Raw genomic sequence first — 23,159 nt, forward strand, 5'->3', positions numbered from 1 at the left:
AACCATTTGACCGCGTGCAACACAGAGCTGCTCGAACTGTTGGCGATGCAGTGCTCTGCGAACGGCTTATATTAGAGACTCGTTTGTTTCACTGGTCACAGTTCTAACCTAACCCAAGAATTCAATAACAGTAGATGATACCCGATATCCTGTATCGGAACAACTTAGCTAGCGTAGTAAATTTAATCTGCTTTAATTTGCTTACTGTTTGTTAAAGTAAAAAAGTGAATAAAAGTTTAATATGAAGCCTCTTGAGCCTGGTATGCAGTCTGACTTTTAAAGTTCGCTGTACGAATCTACAAAATCAAATTTGAAATTGAGCTCATGTATGTTAGTTAGTTATATTTTTTATTAGATAGTATTCTTTTCCTCATTTTTCAGGTACGTTACAGGTTACGTTAGGTTAGAACTGTGACTAGCGAAATAAAATATTTTTCGAATCATTATTAAGTTGGACTTTTTGTTATAATATTTTGATCTATTGAAACTCGGTATTTTCAGAATATGAACGCTAGGTGCTAGTACTGAAATTTTGGAATTATAAGAATAGGATGAATGATATATAACATGTTTTTTAAAAGTGATAACTTCTGATCATCTGATGGGAGGTTACCCTTCCATCTGGTACGTGAATCGTGACGTAACTTCAACTTCCGTCAGAAAAAAATAATTGAAACTATATTTAACAGTTATAAGTAATATAATGGGTTTAAAATGGTTATCAAAAAATTGCTTCAAATTGCTGAGTAATATTTTGTGAAAAAACCAAGAATGATATATTTAAAACAATCTTATAACTATATTTACAATACTTCGACTACATAAAATTAAAACTATCATTACGTGGAAGCGTACAAAGAATACTGGCAGCATTACCGCGTTGGATACAAAAAAATATAAAAAATAAAAATAAATATAAAAGATAAAATAAAAACCAATTGTATTTGTTTGTACAAAAATAGTAATAAATAATAAATAAAAGTGTTCCGAAATTTTCTAACAATTGCGACATTACTTCCATCAAATGTATTTGTTTATTTATTACTACTTTTGTAATTAATTCAATTCAATTTTAGTGATATGGCGTGTGGCTGTCGGGCCCAAATTATTTCGCCAATGTCGAGTGGAATTGAAGAGACACGTTATGAATGGTTGATGATAGCTAGAAATTTTGTATAAGATTTAAATCTTTTAATTTTGATAATTTATAAGTGGCAGGTTTTTTAGAGTATTGCGTTATTTTATGTGGTTAGTTTCTAGCCTGGAATAAAACACAATATTATACAAAATACTATATTACATATTTACCGCTTAATATTATTATATTTGACATATTTACATAAAAAAATACAATATGGACTAAACACGTTAACAAACATTCAACATTACTGAATGAGGAAATTTCGGTGGAAGAACGTCATAAAGGGGATGAATAAGTTTAGGACAGGAAAAGACTATATGAGAGACACAAGGAGTGATCTCTAATTCTGATCTTGTGCAGGTGGACAGGTGTGCTGGAATGACCAAGACGTAAGCGACATATTGTGCAGGTAACCCAGCTGTCTGCCAGTGAAAAACCATGGACGCCTTGGTATATCTGGTTGAACTGACAGCGGAGAAGAAGCGGGCTCGCCTGGAATGGTGCTCACAAATGCTAATGAAGTACGACCACGGATATTCTAATGCGGCTTATGATATTATCACAGGAGACGAAACGTGGATTTATTGTTTTGAACCTGAGAAAAAACAGCAATCTTGTAAATGGGTGTTTGAAAATGAGAACAGGCCAACAAAAGTGAGGCAGGCGAGAAACGTTGGTAAAAAAGTGAACTCGTTTTTTCTCTCAGCTACGGGTCCCATCTGCACAATTCCACTTGAAGATCAAAAGAGTGTTAAATGCCGAGTGGTATTCTACCATTTGTTTTCCCAGGGTGTTAAAAAAAGTTCGCGAAAGACGACCATAAACCGCGTTCTTCTACATCTGACAACGCTTCTTCACACACGGCCAACAAAGTTTAGTATTTTCCCCAAAATCAAAGATTTGATGAGAGGTTTCACTTTTACCAATTCTGAAGAGGCATTAATAGCGTAAAAAATTGTTCGATCGCATGAAAAATTTATTAAAATGAGGAGGGAGAGTATTTTTAAATGCAATAAACATAATATTTTGGTTATAACATGTTGTTTTTTAACTTTTAGTGTGACCTACGCAATAATTAGGGAACCTCCATGTATTGCCCTACTTCTACAAAAGGAACTGACTACTTTATGTTCTAAAACTAAATTGAAGCTAATTAATTTTATGCCAATGTTTTGTATTTTATAAAATATCCATATTACAGTAGCTCAAAAACAGTTCAATTTCTAATTTCTTACTTGAGATACCTTGTATGTTATGGTGAACAACATATTTTATGAGCTTTATATCATGATTTTCCCTATCAGTAACATTTGATGAATTTCGCTATTTTGTAGGATATTGAGAGTTGTCCTCCCTTGATAAATAGCTTAATTAAAATTACTTAAAGAAAAATCTTCCTTGTTATATTTTTGAACATTAGTACTAATACATTCCCCAATAGAGGCATGTTTGTCAATTATCTTATAATTTTGTCCAATTGAGGCACGTTTAATAAATATCACTACAGAGCACTGACCTCTACTATGTACCACTTGGCTGTCAAAGTACTTTTGAGCCTGTTATTATTATTATTATTAAAATGCTTCAGAGTATTTTACGTTCTTTCGCAGCCATTTGTATAATACGTCAGAATTAGTTCTCTGGACGCTCGCGGGTGGCACTTCAAATAGGCACAAAAATTTTGTTGTCAAACCTAATATGAAACAGTCTGTCCAGTGGTATTTATACAAGTCAGTGCTACAGAGGAAGTTGAATTTCGAAAAGTTTAATCGCATTTGACTTAAATAGTAGCATAGATTATACTAGGATGCCGCAGTCGCTCGTCGTACCGCTTCGCTGCGGCGTATATTTGAGCGAAGCGAGCTAAACTAAGTCTGTGTAAAAAAACACAACAAAATTAATCCAAACAAAAACAATGAAAAGAATCTTTTGTAATTTGGAATTTGGCGCCATATTTAAACATGAGAAATTAGCACCTTATTTGGTCAATCATGTTTGTTTTTAATAATAATAATTGAATCAAGTCGAAATTCTAAATTCTGTCTCGACAATAACCTAGAAAATTTCGAAAGCTTTCTATGAGTTCAGTAATTTTGAAAAATCGGTCCAGAAATGGCCGATGGCCGAGAAACAATTTAACACAGAAATCAATTGGAGTCACCCGGTGGGAGTGTCACGCGTTATCATGGAGCAGTAATGGTGAAGATCGATTCATGAGTCGGGGCTGTTTCACTACTAGTTTTGCTATCATTGTTCGGAGTTCGGTACAGTAGACATCTGCCGTTATTGTTTGATCAGATCGGAGAAAGCTGTATTGAATAACAGTATACTGAGACCACCAAATATTTATATTTTTATTGGTAAGCTTTGCTTTAGGTCACTGTTGCGGCGTTTGACCTGGGGTCAGCGATTGCATTTTTCGCTTATCGTAAAGTCTCTTTTCACCGCATGTCACAATTCGATCCAATATTCCTTCATTTCTGTATAAATTGAAATAAACAATGAGGCACCTATATTTTTTATTTTTTATTTTATTGATTTAACGCAAATTAGTCAATATTGTTGATAAGGTAACGTTGAACCATGCCGCTAATTCCTGGGTAGTTGGGCTGTGATCGGCTTCCTCCATCTCTTTCAATTCATTGTTATTCACCTGTATGTTCAAATCAAAGCTTCGATCACGAAGGCATTTAAACCAAAATCGCACGGTGCGTTAATTAGCAGTCCCCTGTCCAAACGCAACATTGATATTGCGAGCTGTTTCTTTCCGCGTTGGAACTCGTATTCAAAAATCACTCCAATTTTTGAAGTATACATCTTTCTTGTCTAAGCTGAATAAAAAAAAACAACTGAAAGTCAATAATCGAATGTTGCTCATTTTTTAAAAGAAGAACTACATAGGTACCATGTGAAGAAAGTTTCACTCAAAATCTCAAACCATGAAGGTTCCATGTCAATTCGGACTACCTATTACAATAAAACGGCAATTTCATACTTTAACCCCTAATATTTCTAACTACGCATAGTATGTAATATAACTGAATAATTGGGTGGGCAATGGTTCGCTTGGACTAACACGATTTATTATTCCTTTATCATCTATGGTCCAGCTAGCTAAAAGGCTTGCCGTAGAGGCTGACTGCAAAATTTACATGTATCAATGACGTTGACAATTGACAAATGACATTTTCACTCTAAGCAAACGAAGTTTTCGGGTCAAAATTTACAACAAACCAAATACAAAGTGTGTACAAAATATATTTTTATTTAGGTCTAATATTCAGAATAATTGTATAATTACAATTAGTATAGTTCGTAATTTTGGTTTTATACTCAGTGCATTTCAACAATTTATGTAAATAGTAAAAGTGATTTGTGATCAGAAAAACAATATTATGATGACATTCGGTGAGTTGAAAACTTGTTTATTTACCTTTTAGGTTATATCTCAAATAAATTTTTAAACTCTTGAGCTATGGCATAGTTGCATATGATTTTGTTATTGAAAAAGTGTTACAAAAATACTGTTATAAATAATCATCTTAAATATTTTTTTTTGATAATATTAACCATAAAATAAATTTATTAAAATTTCCATTTATTAAAACATAGGCCTGCCTTCATCAAAATTACGGACCCCGTACTAAAAAGTCGAAACATCTTGTTATCATACAATTTTTTTACTCGTTATTACTCTAGCGAGATCGGCGAGTTACTACTCGCCGATTTGTTCCCCTAGTCTTTGTCTATTTGTCGCTCTGAATTTTTAAGTACCTATATGATTAATGTAATGCAAATTATTCAATTAAACGGAATTCCCTTTACACGAATTCCTCAGACGAGGATGAAGATAGCGAATCCAGCCGTGTGACTTTGAAGGACAGACGCCTTATCGGTAGAGTGCCACGAACTTCGGGCACTAAGTCGGGGCGAGGTGGTGGGGTTGCTATCGTTGAAAGGAGAAATATGAGTAATTTACTTAATTTATTTATTTAGAAAACAAGCTATGAAAAGGTTAGGGAGGAAACAATCATACTAAAGTATATAGAGTGTTACTATATTTGTTTATTTTTACCTAAATGTTACATAACAGTGGTTTCTAAAATATTGATCAAGTATTCTGTACTAATAAACTAATTCCAATACAAATATAGCCTGCGTTTCAACTGCTCTTTCACACTATTTAAGAACCCACATAAACAATGACATCATCATTTATAACAATACAATATATAGATGAGAAGAAGCAGCAATTTTATTTCAAATTTGCTCTAATGAATGTTGTGTTGCTGTTCCATAATTTAAATTTTCTAGAAAATATTGCACTTTTTTTTATAAGTGTAATTATTTTCTTACTCAAATAAAATAATCATCAAAAATATTGATGTATACCTATATAAAATAAAATATTTTACAGTTATTTAGTCATATACTAATAGGGTAGACGGATTTTAAACTTGAGGTATGATAACATATTATCATGACATTATCCATCCAATATTGGGATATTAGAGTTTCACAGAATTTATTTTGGGTAACTAACTGACATAGTGACCATCTACCTGTGAGCAGGGGATCTTATGGTTGTCTTTAATACTGCTGATTAGTAATAAATGCCTGAGTTTAATAAAAAGTGGTCAATTGCGAGTCGGACTCACAAATGAAAGGTTCCGTAGCAGCAAGTAACATAATATAAAAGTTATATAGAAGGGAAAATGATATTAAATTATTTAAATGAAAAAGGCAAAAAAATCTTTGCTCAAAATCATACAGTACACATGAGCTCTCATCATTTATACATATTAAAAAAAACTACTTACTAGATCTTGTGCAAATCAATTTTTGGTGGAAGTTTGCATGGTAATGTACATCATACATTTTTTCAGTTTTATGATTCTCTTATTTCAGAAGTTACAGGGGACCCACATTTCACTTCCGAAGTGTATCTCGCGCTAACTATTTAGCTTAGAAAAAAATGATATTAGAAACCTCAATATCATTTTTGAAGACCTATCCATAGAAGAACTGGAAATTGATAACCCCCATGTATAACTCACATGTATGGGTTTGATGAAAAAAAATTCTTGACTTTCAGTTCTAAGTATGAGGAACCCCCAAAATATTTTGTTTTTTTTTTTCTATTTTTGTGTGAAAATGTTAATGCGGTTCACAGAATACATCTACTTACCTAGTTTCAACAGTATAGTTCTTATAGTTTTGGAAAAAAGTGGCTGTGACATACAACAACAGACAGGCAGACATGACAAATCTATAAGGGTTCCGTTTGTTGCCATTTGGCTATGGAACCTTAAAAATGGTGGAACACCATTATGTGAAATATATTCCTTGATTTCAAACTGTGCACAAGACTTTGGTGAAGGTTTATGGGGCCCTCTCACTAAAGTTTAAATATTCAGCCAAAATGTTTATATAATTTTTTGGCTGTAATAATATTACTCTAAAACCATAAAATCAGACACACCAGAGCAAATGAAACTTCACCAAGGCATTGGTCAAGCAGTAACAGACAGTATGAATCTCACTGGTAATGAGGAAGTAAAGTTCACTTTGCAATCACATAATATATAATTAATATCTCAGTTTTTTTTATGGGGCACACTAAAAGTTTTGCACTTGTAGCTAATCGGAACTATTCGAATTTCAAATGTTATATTTTTTGAAACATCTTCTTAGTAATAAAAAAAAAACAATTGGCGGCAAAAAACAATAAAAAAAACAATTTCAAATGTTATATTTTTTGAAACACCTTAGTAATAAAAAAAAAACAATTGGCGGGAAATCATATGTCAATTGTTTTTCATCACACATCAAAGTACGCAACGAAAATGGAATTAAGTCGAAAAGATTTAAAAGCTATGATTTTTTATGGTTTTAAAAGTTCTCTCTCTCTCCGAAAGACTGTGCCGCCCGTCTTCAAAATGCTTTTGGGAGAGAAGCACCTTGCTTTTGAGCACCGTGAGGCGATGGTTTGATGACTATTGGGGAATGGAATGAGCCAAATTCAGAAAATTTAACACAAAGAATTGAAAGTTCGGGAACTTTATTGTCGTTGGATCCCTCATGAACTGTCAGCGCAGCAGAAGCGGTCTTGCGTGGAATGGTGCTCACAGATGCTAATGAAGTATGACCACGGACATTCTAATGCTGCATTGTCACAGGATACGAAACGTGGAAAAACAGCAATCTTGTGAATGATTGGGTGTTTGAAAATGAGAACAGGCCAACAAAAGTGAGGCGCCTCAGGCGAGAAACGTTGGTAAAAAAATGATCGCATTTTTTTTTCTCAGCCACGGGTCTCATCTGCGCAATTCCACTTGAAGATCAAAAGAGTGTTAATGCCGATTGTTATTCTACCATTTCCGAAGAGGCAGTGATAGCGTTCAATCAGCACGTAGAAAACATACCTTCAGATCTGTGATCCTCTTGTTTTAAAAAATGGTTCGATCGCATGAAAAAATCTTTAAAATGTAAAGGAGAGGAAACATAATATTTTGTTTATAACATGTTGTTTTTTTAAGTTACGGACAGCTTTAAGTGTGACCTACGTATTACTTTATCATTAATAGTATTTCAGACTTTCAGTCTAAAAAATATCTTTGGCTTTTCCGCAAATTCGAAGTAATTAAATGGCCATACTTCGTGTCCATGGAATCCTTGCATCTTTATTCTTTCTTTGCAGTCAATTACGTTTTAAATCAAAAAAAGCGGCCAAGTTCGAGTCGCACTCGCCAAGGAGGGTTCCGTAGCAGCAAGCAACATAATATAAAAGTTCTTGTAGTTCGTAGTAACTTTGATCGATGTCTTAAGAATAGTGTATTTTTTTTCAATTAAGTTATTGATAATACGATTTATGACGTATTAAAAAAACTACTTATTAGATCCCGTTCTAACCAATTTTCGGTGAAAGTTTTCATGGTAATGTACATGACATATTTTTTTAGTTTTATCATTCCCTTACTTTAGAAATTACGGGGGGAACACATTTTACCACTTTGGAACTGTCTCTCGCGGGCTAATTAATTCGCTAAGAAAAAAATTATATTGGAATCCTCAATATCATTTTTGAAGACCCATCCCACACGTATGGGTTTGATTAATGCGGATCACAGAATACATCTACTTGCTACCAAGTTACGGAAAAAAGAAGCTGTGAGATACGGAAGCACAGACAGACATGACGAGTCTATAAGGGTTCCGTTTTTTGCCATTTGGCTACGGAACTCTTATAAGTAACACCTATAAAAATCAATTCTTAACAACCACAAATTCGAGATGCACATTTCAAATGGTAACCTAGTATTGATGCAAGTTTAGTTTTTTTGCACAGTTTGTGAGACGCTGCGTTCAACTACTTTCTAACATAACGCATTCAGTTATTAGTTATTTATGCAATTGTTGTGTAATAATGGGTACACATGAGTGTTTTAATACCTAATTATCAACAGTTGCATACAAGACTTTATGTACACCCATAATATGAATACTCTATGAATGATTCTGAAACAGCTTACTGCTAACATTAAAAAAACCAGTCGTAATAACCATAATATCATCCAAAGGAGTGTTGTAATGAATGATATGATGTTGTACTGAAGTTCATTACAACACTCGTTTGGATGATGTAATGGTTATTAGGACATTGGGTGTTATAGTGTTGGCAATAAGCTAACTGTTTTAGAATCTTTAAAAGAGATAAAAAAAATGTCAGTATAATTAGCTTAGTTACTAATCACAAAACTAATACATTTAACATGTAATGAATCTAGCAACCTTCTACCAATTAGTGTGGAAGAGTCGATAAGCAGCGTTAGTAATGAAACGTGCTGTGTCCCGTAAGTCTTTGTTCGTATTTCGCTGTTTGACTTGTTAATTAGACTCTAGATAACACAAGGAATGCTGCCTTCGGTAGCTTCGGTTCTCCACCCGACTGTTTGGCGTCTTTAATTGATCATTTATGAGTTTTATACTTAAGTAGGTCGTAACTAGTGGCTGTAGTAATAAAAGTTCGAATGTGAATGTAAAAGATAATCTTCATGTAATAGCAAGAATCATTTTAACAGTCAATTGGTTTATTGCACAAATTATGATTATTAACAATTTTCAGTTTAGTATAACAATCTAAGAACTTGTTGATAATGCATTACAAATGTGTTTTTACCTCTTCATTAATGCATTTGATGTTTATTATATTAGTGAAATCTCATTGCTCAATTACTTACACGAGTGGAGACAGTATTTACTACCCTGCCATACGAATATTATAAAAAATATGAGGAAAAATGTCAAAAAAGATATAAAGTACGCCGTAAGTAAGGTACGCCCTGCCCATTACAGGTGCCGCTCAGGCACTTGATTGAACCCGAAACTGAGCAATTGTGCTCTTCTCCTTTAAACATGTGAGATGTCAAGTCTCATTATCCCCGTTATTTTACTGGCTACGGCGCCCTCTAAACCGAAATACAACAATGCTCGCTTCACGGCAGAAAAATGCGCCGCCTTCCCCGCCATCGTGGGCAAAAAAGCTTCCCACTGGTAAATTTATATTTCTAACGATATGTAATTATCGCTGGTAGGTATTCGTTTAAAAGCACAAAATTACTCGATCATTGATGTAGGCCCGCATGCCTAATTCCTTATAGAGAATATTAATGGTAGTAGCGGACAATGCATAGACCATTATGTCGGTTGGGTTGGCACGCCTGATGCCCTGCGATGCGAGTCATACTAGCCGACGATTTAATTAACCATTGTGGGCTTGGAGCCAGTAAACGCGAAGCTTGTTTAGGTGAAACAATCAATAGTTTTTGTGTGTTTTATTTGAGGACGAACTAGCATACATAGAGGTCAACTGGTGGTATATTATTACCGCGGCCTTTGCTCTTTTGTAACAACAAAGGATCACAGCAGTCTTACCAACCTTATTAAGCGTCGAACTTAGATTATGGATTGGTCTCCAACTAGATACCTAAGAACAATAGTTTTTTTTATTACGGCAACTATTAGATGCTTATGTCCGTGGCATATTGACACTCAATGGCATGTATGAAATTTTGAAACTTCGTGTTATATTACATTGAAATTAATAAAATACAAAATAGGTACTTACTGATGATATGTGATCCCAGTGGATTTCTTATTTCTTGTAGTATTCTTTTTACTAAAGAAAATTTATTGAAGTTGGCGTTACTTTGCGATAATCCATAATTATCCAAATGTTTTGAATTTTCTATAGTGTTAATTCCGCCTGATTTTGGCGCGTCAACATGTCCTGAGGATGCCTCGTGTAGAGGCGAAACACGTGTCGAATTGTTTAAAAGAAAAATATTGGCGGAATTAACACTAAAGAAAACTCAAAACATTTGGATTTTTTTTACTATGTTACACTAGGGAACCCGGCATTTTAGTTTTAATTATTAGCAAAGTTTAACAGAACATATCGCACGTCAACGTCACACATTGTTAGAGACCGGCTCGAGTAGGCCTACTTGGGCGTAGTATTAGTTGTCGCACTTTGCGATTACGCCTGTGGTATCGAGTTGGAGCGCAGTGGGGACCAATCCTTAATCTCAGGCATTGAACTTATTCGACATATTATAAACATGTCGCCGACGTCATAACATCCATGACTCGGAGCTCCTCGGAGACCAACTTCGGGGAAAAGTGTCGAAGACCCAGTGCTCTGTGAACTGTTAGATCACATGGCGTTGCGTAGAGATGTTGGCATGAAAGACATTATTTGTTGGCATTATTGTGTGTGTTCTTCCGCATTTTTCACGGGATGTTCCGAAGAGCAGTTTGATCTGATTCCTGTCGCCGAATTCCACTGTCACATGACACGGCACATATTGGGATATCATCCCCACCATCTGGATGCGTGGCGTTGCTCCGCAGTGCGATTTTCAAGTAACTTTCTTACACATACAACCAAGCTGTGGAATGAACTTCCTTGTGCGGTGTTTCGAGGACAATACTACATACACTTTACTATAGGGCCGGCAACGCTCCTGTGATTCCCCTGATGTTGCAAAAGAATGAGGGTGGCGGTGATCAATTAACTTCCATAAAAAAATTAACATTAATATTCATCATACAAACGTTTGTACATTCCATGATAGGAACCCAGGCTCAGTATGAGGGTCACTAACCACTGAACTACACAAGTCGTCTCTTTAAGCGTGCTAACCACTTTTTTTTGTGTTGACTGTGACTGAGTCTTTGTACTTGGCTTTGTCAATGATCAGTCAATTAACCCCGGCTAGAATACCTACCTTCATGACGTTTTCACTTCTGTCATGCGGTCTAAAACATACACGGCCTTACAAATAAACAAATGAAATTATACCGGAGAATAAACCAAAAATATGTATAATGCTGACTATATCACTGAAAACACTGTCAATACAATGACAACAACTGAAGTTTTGCCTTGCCTTGCAATTAAACGCGGGAAACGTTAAACGTCCGGATAAACCAATCATAAAAAAATGTCTATTTGTAAATATTTTGCATATTCTTGGTTTATTGTAAGGTAACTTTAGGTTTTTCAGGTATAACATGTTTATTTATTAAACCGACACCGTTTTATTTATTAAATCGGGTTTTTCCATCACACCTAAATTATTTAAATACTGTAAATCTGTATTCGCTAGAAATGCTTTTTCATCATTGTCATGGAGTAAGAAGTCAAACCTGCAGATAGCCTGATGCTAAGAGATCACCCCGTCCAAGTTTTTTTGCTACCAGCTAATCATGCCAGCCTTATCCAAGTTCAATATCGCTTTTTTAAGGACCACCTGGAAAACTACAATTCTTACGGGAAAGCGTAACTATGCTTTTTGATAGAAATATTTGCGGAAAGTATAATACTTCGTTGCTTTTTATTGTCATATATTAAATAGTATTTTTTTTAAGTAGCTATGGCTATATATATACTTTCACGTTATTGTGAGACACTGAAATATCCTGAAGAACGTTTTTTAGCTATGAGTGACAGGTAGCCTAAGACCCATTTATCGGCTAACGGGTAAATAATACTAATAAATAATAAATCTAAATGAAAACTCCTTAAAAGCAGTACACAATATAATAACATCATCCATTTTTTATGGGACCAAATGGAAAACATTCCGCATCAAACAAATGAAGAATATCGAAAATCGGATCATAAACCTCAGCGTAATCATACATAAAAAATACTAATCGAATTGAGAACCTCCTCCTTTTTGAAGTCGGTAAAAAAGTAATAAAATACTTCACACTAAATCAACAGCTACAAATGTCATCCTTTATACAAAATACCGTAAAAATCATCGAAGAAAATTGTCTCCCTCATCATGCTATTCATGTAACGCAGTTTAATTATTGAACAGACTTCGCCTTAATGCTGCATCCTCGATAGTCTTATACGCTATAATTATGCGGAGCTCTAGGGTTTCGGCACGTTTGGAAACACTGGCGCTCGTCAATTAAGATATCGCGCTCATCTTCGTCTGAGACCGTCTTGGGATACAATGGGGAAGTAATAAGGCTATACCGTCGATGGGTACGTCGACAATATAATTTGCCTTAGTTTTTGCGGTCATTGTCATTTTATGAGCAGCTTTGCTTTTACGATTTGCTATTACTTGACTCTTAAACTTGTTATTAACATAAAGACCAAAATCCTTTAAAAAAAAAGCAAATTAAGATAGCATTACTTATTTTATCATATGCTTGCAAATTTTTATTTTGACTCCATCTCCCGACTTATGGTTCTGGTTGGTTGGTAAGGCGGCGTTAGAACAGTTGAGGGCTAGCGCTGTTCCACTTGAGTCAGTACTGTAGAACCGCTTAGATTGACTCTTTTGATGAATATTATTATATCTTTTGCAGTGAGCTGACGTATCTCAAGCAATTTAAGAATTGAACTTCCCAAAGAGATGCTATGCGGTTTACGCATCAAGAATGGAGCATTTAGTATTTAAACATACGTTACTGTCATTCTTCAGTATATCTCGATCTGATTGTGGGATTTCTTTCACTTGTGTGTTTTCTAATGTTTTAATAGAAGTATTCGTTGTGCATCCATTGTACATTTGGATTGATTGATGGTTGATTCATGTATGAACTCTCAGTTGAAACTCGAAAGTGTGTTTGTTTTTGATCATGGAAGCAGACTTGATTATAGCACATACTTGATTATTAGCACAAACAATTCAATACAATTAACGGCCGTTCCCAATATACTATCTACAGATATATAAATTACTACCTTCTACTGTCAGTAATGAGCTGTCAATAATCTGAAGCTGTCCCAATACACCCGATAAGTCATTCTTATGGCCTTATATTGGGACGCATGATTTGAAATTTCCATACAAACTTTTATTGCTGGTAAACTATACGTCGTCCCATTGACAGACAGTGTGTTATAACGGATAAGGTGAGTTACCGTCGATAAGTTTATTGGGACAGAAAAGTCAACGATAGTTACGATTTTTATCTCAAGTAAGAGATAGACTGAATATTGGGAACGGCCGTAAGTCACAATACAGTAAACTATCACTGCATAAAATAAATACTGTTATTTGTATTGAATCTAGATCAATATTAGGAATGTGCTTTGTCAGGTACTTTGTCATGCGCCCATCGTGATTTACGTGATTGGTTCTCGGCATGACTTGATTGGTAACTAAGGATAACTGTATGCCTACTCCTAAAATCGATATTCGATAAATCGTCGCATTAGTCGTGTCGAATCCTACTCTTAGTTACATCGTAATCAATGTCCAAACGATGATTGAACGAACGACACATTATTCGATATTATCGGTCCTAACCCTACGCTTAGTTGAAAATGTCAGTGACGAATATTCTAATTTCACAAGTAATCAAACGTCACTTTTACGATAATCTCAACGACACCTTCTAGGCTGTCGATGCTATTATCGTTTCAAGTTGTATAGATATATTTGCCATACAATATACATACTTAATAAATATTATTGAAATAATTATATGTGATTTACTATTTACATTATTTTTTTACTACTAAGCCATTTAAGTCATTTTGTTGATCGTTTATGCGTAGAAATAATGCAAATGGCCGCCTGTAAAATAGGAAGTCGACGAGAAGGGTTGAGTTACTTTTTTACATTTTATTATCCGCAAGTTTTGTATTATTTATTCAATATTAAATGTTCATATTATATTCATTACATATTTTTTTAACATTTACATTATGTGTAAATGATACCAAATTGGTGGTGCAGAGTCTGGCATGGTCCTTAGCGCCTAAACTATGTTTTGACTTTTGACACTTAACAGCGACATAGCACAGATAATGTTTAGGTTTGAACATATTTCATTCACACTAACATCGTAAAAAAATCAAAATATTAGTCTATGGTAACGATAAACGATTAGGAATTCGAACATTTGTTAGAGTAGGATAGTTGCGATATATTCGGAGTATTATCGTATCGTTCCGAATGTATCGTTGTCGATTTTGCAAATAGACCTCCTGGTTCGCGCGCTTGAGATATTGTCAATATTTGTCAGATATGTGGACGATGTATGCGTTATATATGAGGGGATTAGTCATATTAAAAAAAGGCGTACACTTTTCTAAGAGGCCGGCCACGTTTCTGTAATACCTGGTGCTACAGGAGAATATGGCCGGCGATGGTTTTATTTAATAATTTTTGAGTATATTATTTAATCGTCACCAGAATATTTATTAAAAATCACAAAAAGAATACACACAAAACTTACAATCAATATTGATATGGTTAAAAAGAAAAATGTAGAGAAATTTATAGTTACAACACTGAATATAATTTTACGAGTATGTTTGAAATATTTATATGACGCAATTTATTTCAAGCATATTATAATTTATATTCCGTGAAAAATCGTAAGTTAGTAGTTTTTGGCGAGATGAGTAAATCAAGCAGTCTCATCTTGCAATGTAGTGCATACGAGTGCTTACAAACTCTTGAAAAACTAATGCTGTGTGTTTTTTTAAGGAATTAAATATGTCATTGAACAAAATCGTATTGCCATTGACCTAAATAAATACTCTTGGTACAAATTGGTACAGTGCTTTTAGACAGCATCGTGAATTTCTTATTGATAAATAGAAATCATAATTTTTAAATTGAGGTCAAATTTGAGATGTCTTGTTAGTAATTATATAATAACATTAGTAATTATTTCCATGTCTCTAATTGAACAACTTTATCCATAATCTTTACGACTTTAAGAATAAGTATAATAACATTTCCTATATGGGAAGAGTAGAAAGTGTCGAAAAGTAAAGTGAATATTACAGAATAACATAAAAAGTATGTGCGTGTCATCTTTACGCGCGATTGAAGTAAAACTTAATTAACTTTAGGAATAATTAACAGAAACATAATATATATTACATTAAATATAGCAATATTACCAACTAATCACTCAGGTATTAATGAAGAGCTAGGAGTATTGTTAGATATTTTGCTTTTTTTTTCTCGGAAACGCTGACGATTTAACTTCATTCAACGTATTTTTTAATTCAAAAAAATACAGCAGAATACTATCCCATAAAATGATTAAATAAAAATTAAGTCTATTTGCATCTTAATAAAATATTATAGGTTTATAATAAAATGTTAGTTAAATGTGCTCACAGTATGCATAATGCCATCCCTCTTATAAAATATGTTTCTATTGTATTTTGAAGTAATTCGTGTACTTACAAGTGAAAAGTGATTCCACTACCCTTGAGATGATGATCCGTATAATTTCTACACCCCTAAACAATACATAAAGACATTTTAAAATGAAAAATCCTTGTTTAGTTTTTCTAAAAATCTCGTCTGACAGGGATTCATTCGCGCGCACTCGCCTAATTAAACTGATCTGGGTGCCTGGTCAGTTTGCAAGCCCAGCCTATTACGGATTAGTTTTAGTTGCGCTAAGTATTTTAAAGCGTCAGAAATGCTTCAATGTTTTATATGAGTTCACTGCTCGCGATCTATTAAATCAACTTTTGAACTCCAAAATTTATTTCATAGGTACTTGAAAACAACGCGATATAAACATGTCGGATCACAGAAGCCATCAAATTTGGATCATAAAATATTCCAGAATATTTATCATCGTCATAACTATTTCTATCCACAATCAACATTGACTTCTTTCACTCGCATTTGTGTATAATTTACACCCAAGTCAATCTAATCCCAACACTGCCATCATTGATCTAAAAATTTGTGATGTCAATCTTGTATTGTCTTGTACAATCTTGTAACCCGTCTGTCTTTATTAACAAACCATCTTTTTATACATTAGTTACGAAATGTCGTAGTAACAGCCAGTATAACAGATAACAACTCTGGGTTGCTGATTTAGTTAATACTATAAAGTTTCAACTTAGGTATCTAGTGTTGGGAGAAACCCCTTTTTAAGGCAGCTCATTAAATTACGCAGCTGTGTTCCATTGGACGCACGTACATGTTCGAGTTATTACCTGCTTTTGTACTATTTCTGCTGAGATACTTATTCTTTGGTCAGTATACAGTACTGTCAAAATATAGGTTGATAGGAACTAATAATAAATTGTTTGGTAATTTCCCATACGAGCCGGAAGTGACATTTATTTTGCGGATTCTTAAGGGAATAATATTCCGATTTAATATTATTTCAAAATATATATTTCGTATTATAATAAAACTCTTGAGACTATGTGACCTAACTAACGCTAATTTTCGAATAAGGCGAAAGCATGTACACTATACAACCGTGTTAATAGAAAAGTGTTAGTGTACGTTCGTGGATGTCAGTTACTGTCATATTAGAAGGATTTTTTCAATTCTATTAAAATAGGGATGCCGCGCTATTGGGCACGATTCGGCAATAATCCTTTTAACTGTATTATTAACGTTTTCATAATAGTTGCATTATAAATTATTTTGTGACGCGTGCGGATGATGCTCTTCAGACTCAGTTCAAAGTACAGTTCTGATGACATAAACGCTGTTTACGAAGGAGCAAACACGATCATAAAATTTACAATTCCGATCGTGAATAAGTAAACATCAGGTTTCATGAATAGAATAGACGGAGCTGGGTATTAAGAGACGTTATTGTTGTTATTTTTAACTACCTACATAATATCTTTCTATTGTTTGTCGCTACTCAGTTGTAACATTCTCTCAGATAGCCGCAATGGATTGTTCTTTTTTAACCGACTTCAAAAAAGAGGAGGTTATCAATTCGATCGGTATGTTTTTTTATGTAGGTACACCGATTACTCTGAGATTTATGATCCGATTTTCGTAATTCTTCTTTTGTTTGATGCGAAATAGATGCCATTTGGTCCCATACAAATTATATATTATAAATTTACATAGTTTGGCCCAGTAGTTTTCATTTTATGAACATTTATATGAAAATTTTCGTCTACCTGGATGACATAATTGTTTTCTGTGTACGGCTTTTTTTGGAGTTTTCGTTCAGGTTGATTATATTTTATTATTAACTGAGACTAAAACGTAAAAAATAAAAATAAATCTACGTTTAAAAAAACCGACTTCAAATACCGAAAAGTATCAAATAACTAAAAATTTATTTTAATACACCTCTTACGCAAACCTTTACCTTTAATATTAATAAAATACTATTATTTGTATGTGCTACATATTAATAGCTTTGAAGTCGGTGCCAAGCAAGTAAGTAATAAAGATATCTACACTCGCCACGCGTGACTTTGAGTGGGATAGCTTCTTCTAGAACAAAACAACCTAAGCGGCTAGACACGCGTGGCCAGACAACCTAAATAATTATAGTAAGTAAGCTGTTTAGAATAATGTTTTATTTTGTTTAGGGTTTGGCACTGACTTAAAACCTATCAATAGGTAGCACATATAAATAATAGTATTTTTATATATTAAAAGTAAAGGTTTGCATAAGAGGTGTATTAAATTAAATTTTTAGTTATTTGATACTTTTTTTTTAAACGTAGTTTTTTTTAACTCGTGTGTTTGCTGTTTTTAATGATCGCATTTTCATGTCTTTTGTCAGTCACTCGTTACCTGCTCAGAGATAGAGGTTAGGGTTGATGCTGATGGATATACCCAGGGACGCATGTCAGGGCTTTGGCAAATGTAAAGTACCCGTCACGAGAAGCTATAAATTATGTAAACAAACATCTTTTACTAAGTAAACATTTTATACTGCGAGATAAAGAATAATAATAATAATAAAATAATAATAATAAATTGACCATATTCAATCGGCATGAAATATAGACGGGTTATATGAAAGTAACAACCTATTTAATTTAGTCGGATCATATTTTAACGACGCAAAGCGCTATCGATTGTGTTTCTTGGTACCGGAACGCGTCCGTCGCAGGGATTGTAAACTATCGGGACGCCATTTTGAAATAAACGCGTCATTCGAGTTTCGAATGCGTACGAGTTTGTTTCATTGCTTTGCATATATCGCGGATCTGGTTGTTATTGTTAATTTTGTTATTGTTTCGTTATCACTTTTTTATTGTTGTTACTTTAATTGTTGCGTTAATTTTATTTGTTATTACGTATAATGGAGCCAGTAGCCAGTACATCTAAGGAAATAAATTCGCCACGAAAAGGATATGTTGCTCGCAAAAATACAATTTTTAAATTTGACGAGGTAAAACAATTATTACAAGAGGGACTGCAGCAGATCACTTCGGAAAATTGGAAGCGTTGTGTGGAGCATGTTATCAAGGAAGAAGATAATTTTTATTCCAAAATCGATGAGATGATCGATAAAACTGTAGACAGCTTCGTGATACATGTCACTGATTCTGACACAGAAATGGAAACATCTGAATCTGACGAATAATTATTCTTAAATAATATATGTTAATTAATATTTGTTACTTAATAATTTATTAAATCTTAAACAAATATTTTTTTTTTGTTGGTCCAAATGTTGTGAACTCCTGAACACTTGTTTACAAAATTTATAGCTTCTCATGACGGTTACTTTAGTTCTATAATGTCCGTTTAACCCTTTGGGAGACGTGATTGTATGGTGGTATGTAAAATACTATGTTCCGTCTAACAAATTCCTACGGCTGTGATAGTCGAGCAACTAAATGGTCGGGGCTTGCTTACCGTCTCCCCCGTGTTCTCACGAGTGTTGTGTCCTTCTACGACACGGATTTTAATCGCAACAACGTCATTGCTGATTTATCTAACGATGTTCGAAACGGTCTACGATCTCCCATTTCTGTGGTTAGCGTTATGTTTCCAACTCTAGACAGTATATAATTTTGCTAATACTTGGAAACGGGTTTTCTTGAAGAAGCGAAACACAACTGTATTATATTTAATACAGTTGCGTTTCGCTTCTTATTCCTGCTTACAATCAATAATTAATTTCTTTTGTGTGTCTGTAATAAGTTAATTGTTTGGTAGTTGTTGACATGAGGTTGTCAATTTTCTTGAAAAGAAGTAGAATATGTTTTATTTTAGAAAGGGTAAAAAGAGAGTAATAATAAATATATATTGAAAAAAATTTGACTTTTTTTATAAGACTTGACATTTACATTACCCGCGTGCGCACAACAACATCTAAAAATAAAAGTTTTCAGAAATTTTCTGACGTTTGCGACATTAATTAATTTTTTCGTTTCTTCGTCCATTATTAGGACAGGCAAAGGGTGCATACATAAGTATACACGCACTTTTTTTTATTTTAGACTGGAATTCAGTGGAAACTTCCTGTTTTTTTTAGTAAATCAGTAAAATTAATATTTTTATAATAAGGAACTTTGTTCCTATTCGGTGTCCCATAACACCACACGGTTTTTTTAACATTTTTTCTCTGTTACTGTCATTATGTTAACGCTCATTACACTGATAATTATTTAACCATGGCTCTTTTCTATGCAAAGATATTAAAACTTTCCTATTGAGTTTCAACTACAACTTTTCATAACAAAATAGCCTTTCACGGTATTTGTAGTGCGGGAGTGTTCTTTAACCCACATAATGGCAAACCTTAATATACTCTGCCTTTAAACAACCTCTCAATAAGCCAGCACCGGTATCTAATGCTTGTAATTATATAATAGCGAATGTGCTTATTGTAGTGTTTCTGTTTCTTGAATCATTGAACCGTGCCAAAATGGGGTACCCACGGACAATAATGTTATTAAGGATTGTTTTCTTGTTTGTATCATCTTATTTTACGAATTATATCTATCAATATCAATTGACTTAATTCGCTTAAGGTCTTGTATAAGGTGCCTGGTCGATGCTGATTATCAGGGACTCTGTTTTTCTTTAACGTGATATAAAGTTACATGTGGGAGGCTCCTGTGCACCGAATGCCGGCTAGATTATGGGTCTAAAGGGCTTCGTATCTAGTGAAATTACTGGGCAAATGAGACTTAACACCTTATGTCTCATCGTCCTGCTCGTCTCGTCCTTATTGTCATAAAAAAGTATGACGTCATATATAGTCACATTCTTCTTTTGTAATATTTTAAGATGTTTATATTATAATAAAGTCAAAAGAAATATAGATTCTACATACGAGAATTTTGTTGTCGATGATGCAACTAGCTCTGGTCTTCCTGTTACGAATGAAATGTTCGCTACTTTTGAAGAAGAAGATATGTATAACAGTAGTTAAAAAATTGTTGAAGAGTTGGGAATTTGGGAGCTCAGTGAAAGAATCCTTATGAACCGTGTACTCATTTGTATATCTTTATTGAGACGGTAATAAAATAATAAGAACTGGTGATAAATAATAAACGTACAATAAGAACATCATGGTCGGTCAGGCTTCACAGACTGTAGCAAAACCGTAAGATGATGTTGTGTGTGCGTGGTTGGAGTGGAAGGCCATTCTTTATTATGAGCTTTTACAGCCGCTCAAAACCATCGATTCGGATGTCTACTGCAAACAACTGATGAGAATTAATCAAGAAGTTCAGACGAAACGGCCGGAATCGATCAATGTGGTCTTTCATCACGACAACGCTAGACCACACAATATATGTAGTCACTCAGAAAAAATTGGGAGAGTTTGGCTGGGCGGTGTTTATTTATGCACCATAATATAGCTCCCACCTTGCATCTTAAGATTTCCTCCTGTTTTGACCTTTTCTTCTTTAGGCAGTGTCAGCTTAATATCAGAAAGGACTGCTAAAACTACTTGTCGCTGTTTTTGATACTTTATAAAATAAAGCAAATCATTGATTTTTTCTTGCAACAAAGACATTCGTTATGATTGTTTATTTATCTGTATATTTTATAGTCATCAGCTTATAGTAGGATTTTACCATATTGTACACATTACGTTATTATTACTCGAATTATTATAAATAAAGATAATGAAAAGAAAAGGACCCAAAAAGACCCTTGGGGTTCCTCAGAACTAATAGCATAAGAGGACAATAGGAGGACGACTGATTGGTGTCTACTCTCAAGGGACGATGCAAAACACCTATGAAGGTTGCTTTTAAGGCCGCTAAAGTGGAGCTCAATAATATTATATAGTCTACGCTACGCTTTACAAAAAACTGTGTTAATACCACAGTTACCATTGTCTGTAGAAGCCTTGATCCATAGACTCAAAAATGTCCCGTGTGTAGAGAAGTAGATTTTGACGAATCGATGTTGATTTTCAGCAAAGCATTGAGAAGAGAATAAGATATTTTGTATAATTTATTGCGGACGTCTATTTTAAAAACTTTTTCGAAATAGTGTAGTATAAAGATAGGTTTATAGTTTGTAACATTGTTTTATCTCCTTAATTATAAATGGAAGCAATAGTGTCATTTTTCAAAAAATATAATTTTATTACACACAATAGTTGTTTAAATATACACGAGAGAAACCGCGAGCACAGCTAGTTAATGTTATCATACATATTGAACGATGCATTAATTAAATTGATCGTAAACACTCGATTAATTTGGTTGTAGGTAGGAACTTAAAAGCTTTCACGAATTCAATTATAATATTAACTCTGACTAATGCGTTGCAAATAGGAATACAAAAACGTTTGGACTACGAACGGATATTATCATTCACCAAACACACCTGCACTGATTTAATTACAAATTAACATACTAAGTTTTCATTATTTCGAAGTTTTATTGTGACATGTGAGTTTGTGTCGATATCCTGTATACAGCTATAAAAATGGAATTGGAAGGAAATGTCTTGTAAATCCATCGGATTTATTGGTTATTTTATTTAGGCGATTATCTTTACATGTTTTGTTCATGGAAGACCCTGCCACCATGTGACATTTGACCAGTGGGAGTCTCCTTTGCACAGGATGCCGGCCAGATTATGGGTACCACAACGGCGACTATTTCTGCCGTGATTCAATATACATTATTGAGTTTGGGTCAGATGGGCGCCGTAGCTAGTCTAATTACTGGGTAAATGAGACTTTACATCTTATGGCTCAATGAGATGAGCGCAATTGTAGTGCCGCTCAGAATTTTTCATGGGCAGGACGTATCATTTACCATCAGCTGAACGTACTGCTCGTCTCGTCCCTTATTTTCATAAAAAAATGTAACAATGACGCGAAAGAGAGCTATGGAACGCAAAAGAATGAGATTGAGTAGCAAGATGAGTGCAAGAGAGTAAGACCTGTATAATAGTGTGACAGATTCTTGTTTGGAGCAGGCTCTCTATTTATTAAGTAACGTTTATCTAATGGAGATATAATAGAGAAAAATATAATAGTACGCAATAATTTATTTTCCGTAAACTTTTCCAATTTAAATATAAAAAATCTAATATATCGATTTTTGAACTGAATTTCAACTTCCTTAAATCTTATTCACCAATTACAAATGACTTAATTACGTACGTTCGAATGTAAAGGGCAAAATTTAATTACAACTATTATTAAATTTATACTAACGCAATATTTTCAATTGGTTTTGCGCTGTATAGTTATTGCACAGAAGCCATTTGCTTAAATTAATTTAGGAACGCGTCCGCTTGCA

General features: G+C 33.9%; 1 protein-coding gene across 3 annotated transcripts in view; it reads left to right on the forward strand.

Annotated features, from left to right (window-relative positions):
• The first annotated feature begins 4,349 nt into the window (after nt 1–4,349).
• Nucleotides 4,350–23,159, forward strand: part of LOC126970325 (protein N-terminal asparagine amidohydrolase) — a 135,926-nt gene continuing 117,116 nt past the window's right edge. For all 3 annotated transcript variants that reach the window (XM_050816173.1, XM_050816177.1, XM_050816174.1), the window contains exon 1: nt 4,350–4,549. The gene's annotated coding sequence lies outside the window, so the exon portion shown is untranslated. The remainder of the gene's footprint in view (nt 4,550–23,159) is intronic.

This window comes from Leptidea sinapis, chromosome 20, assembly GCF_905404315.1.
Source record: "Leptidea sinapis chromosome 20, ilLepSina1.1, whole genome shotgun sequence".
Taxonomy (NCBI): Eukaryota; Metazoa; Arthropoda; class Insecta; order Lepidoptera; family Pieridae; genus Leptidea; species Leptidea sinapis.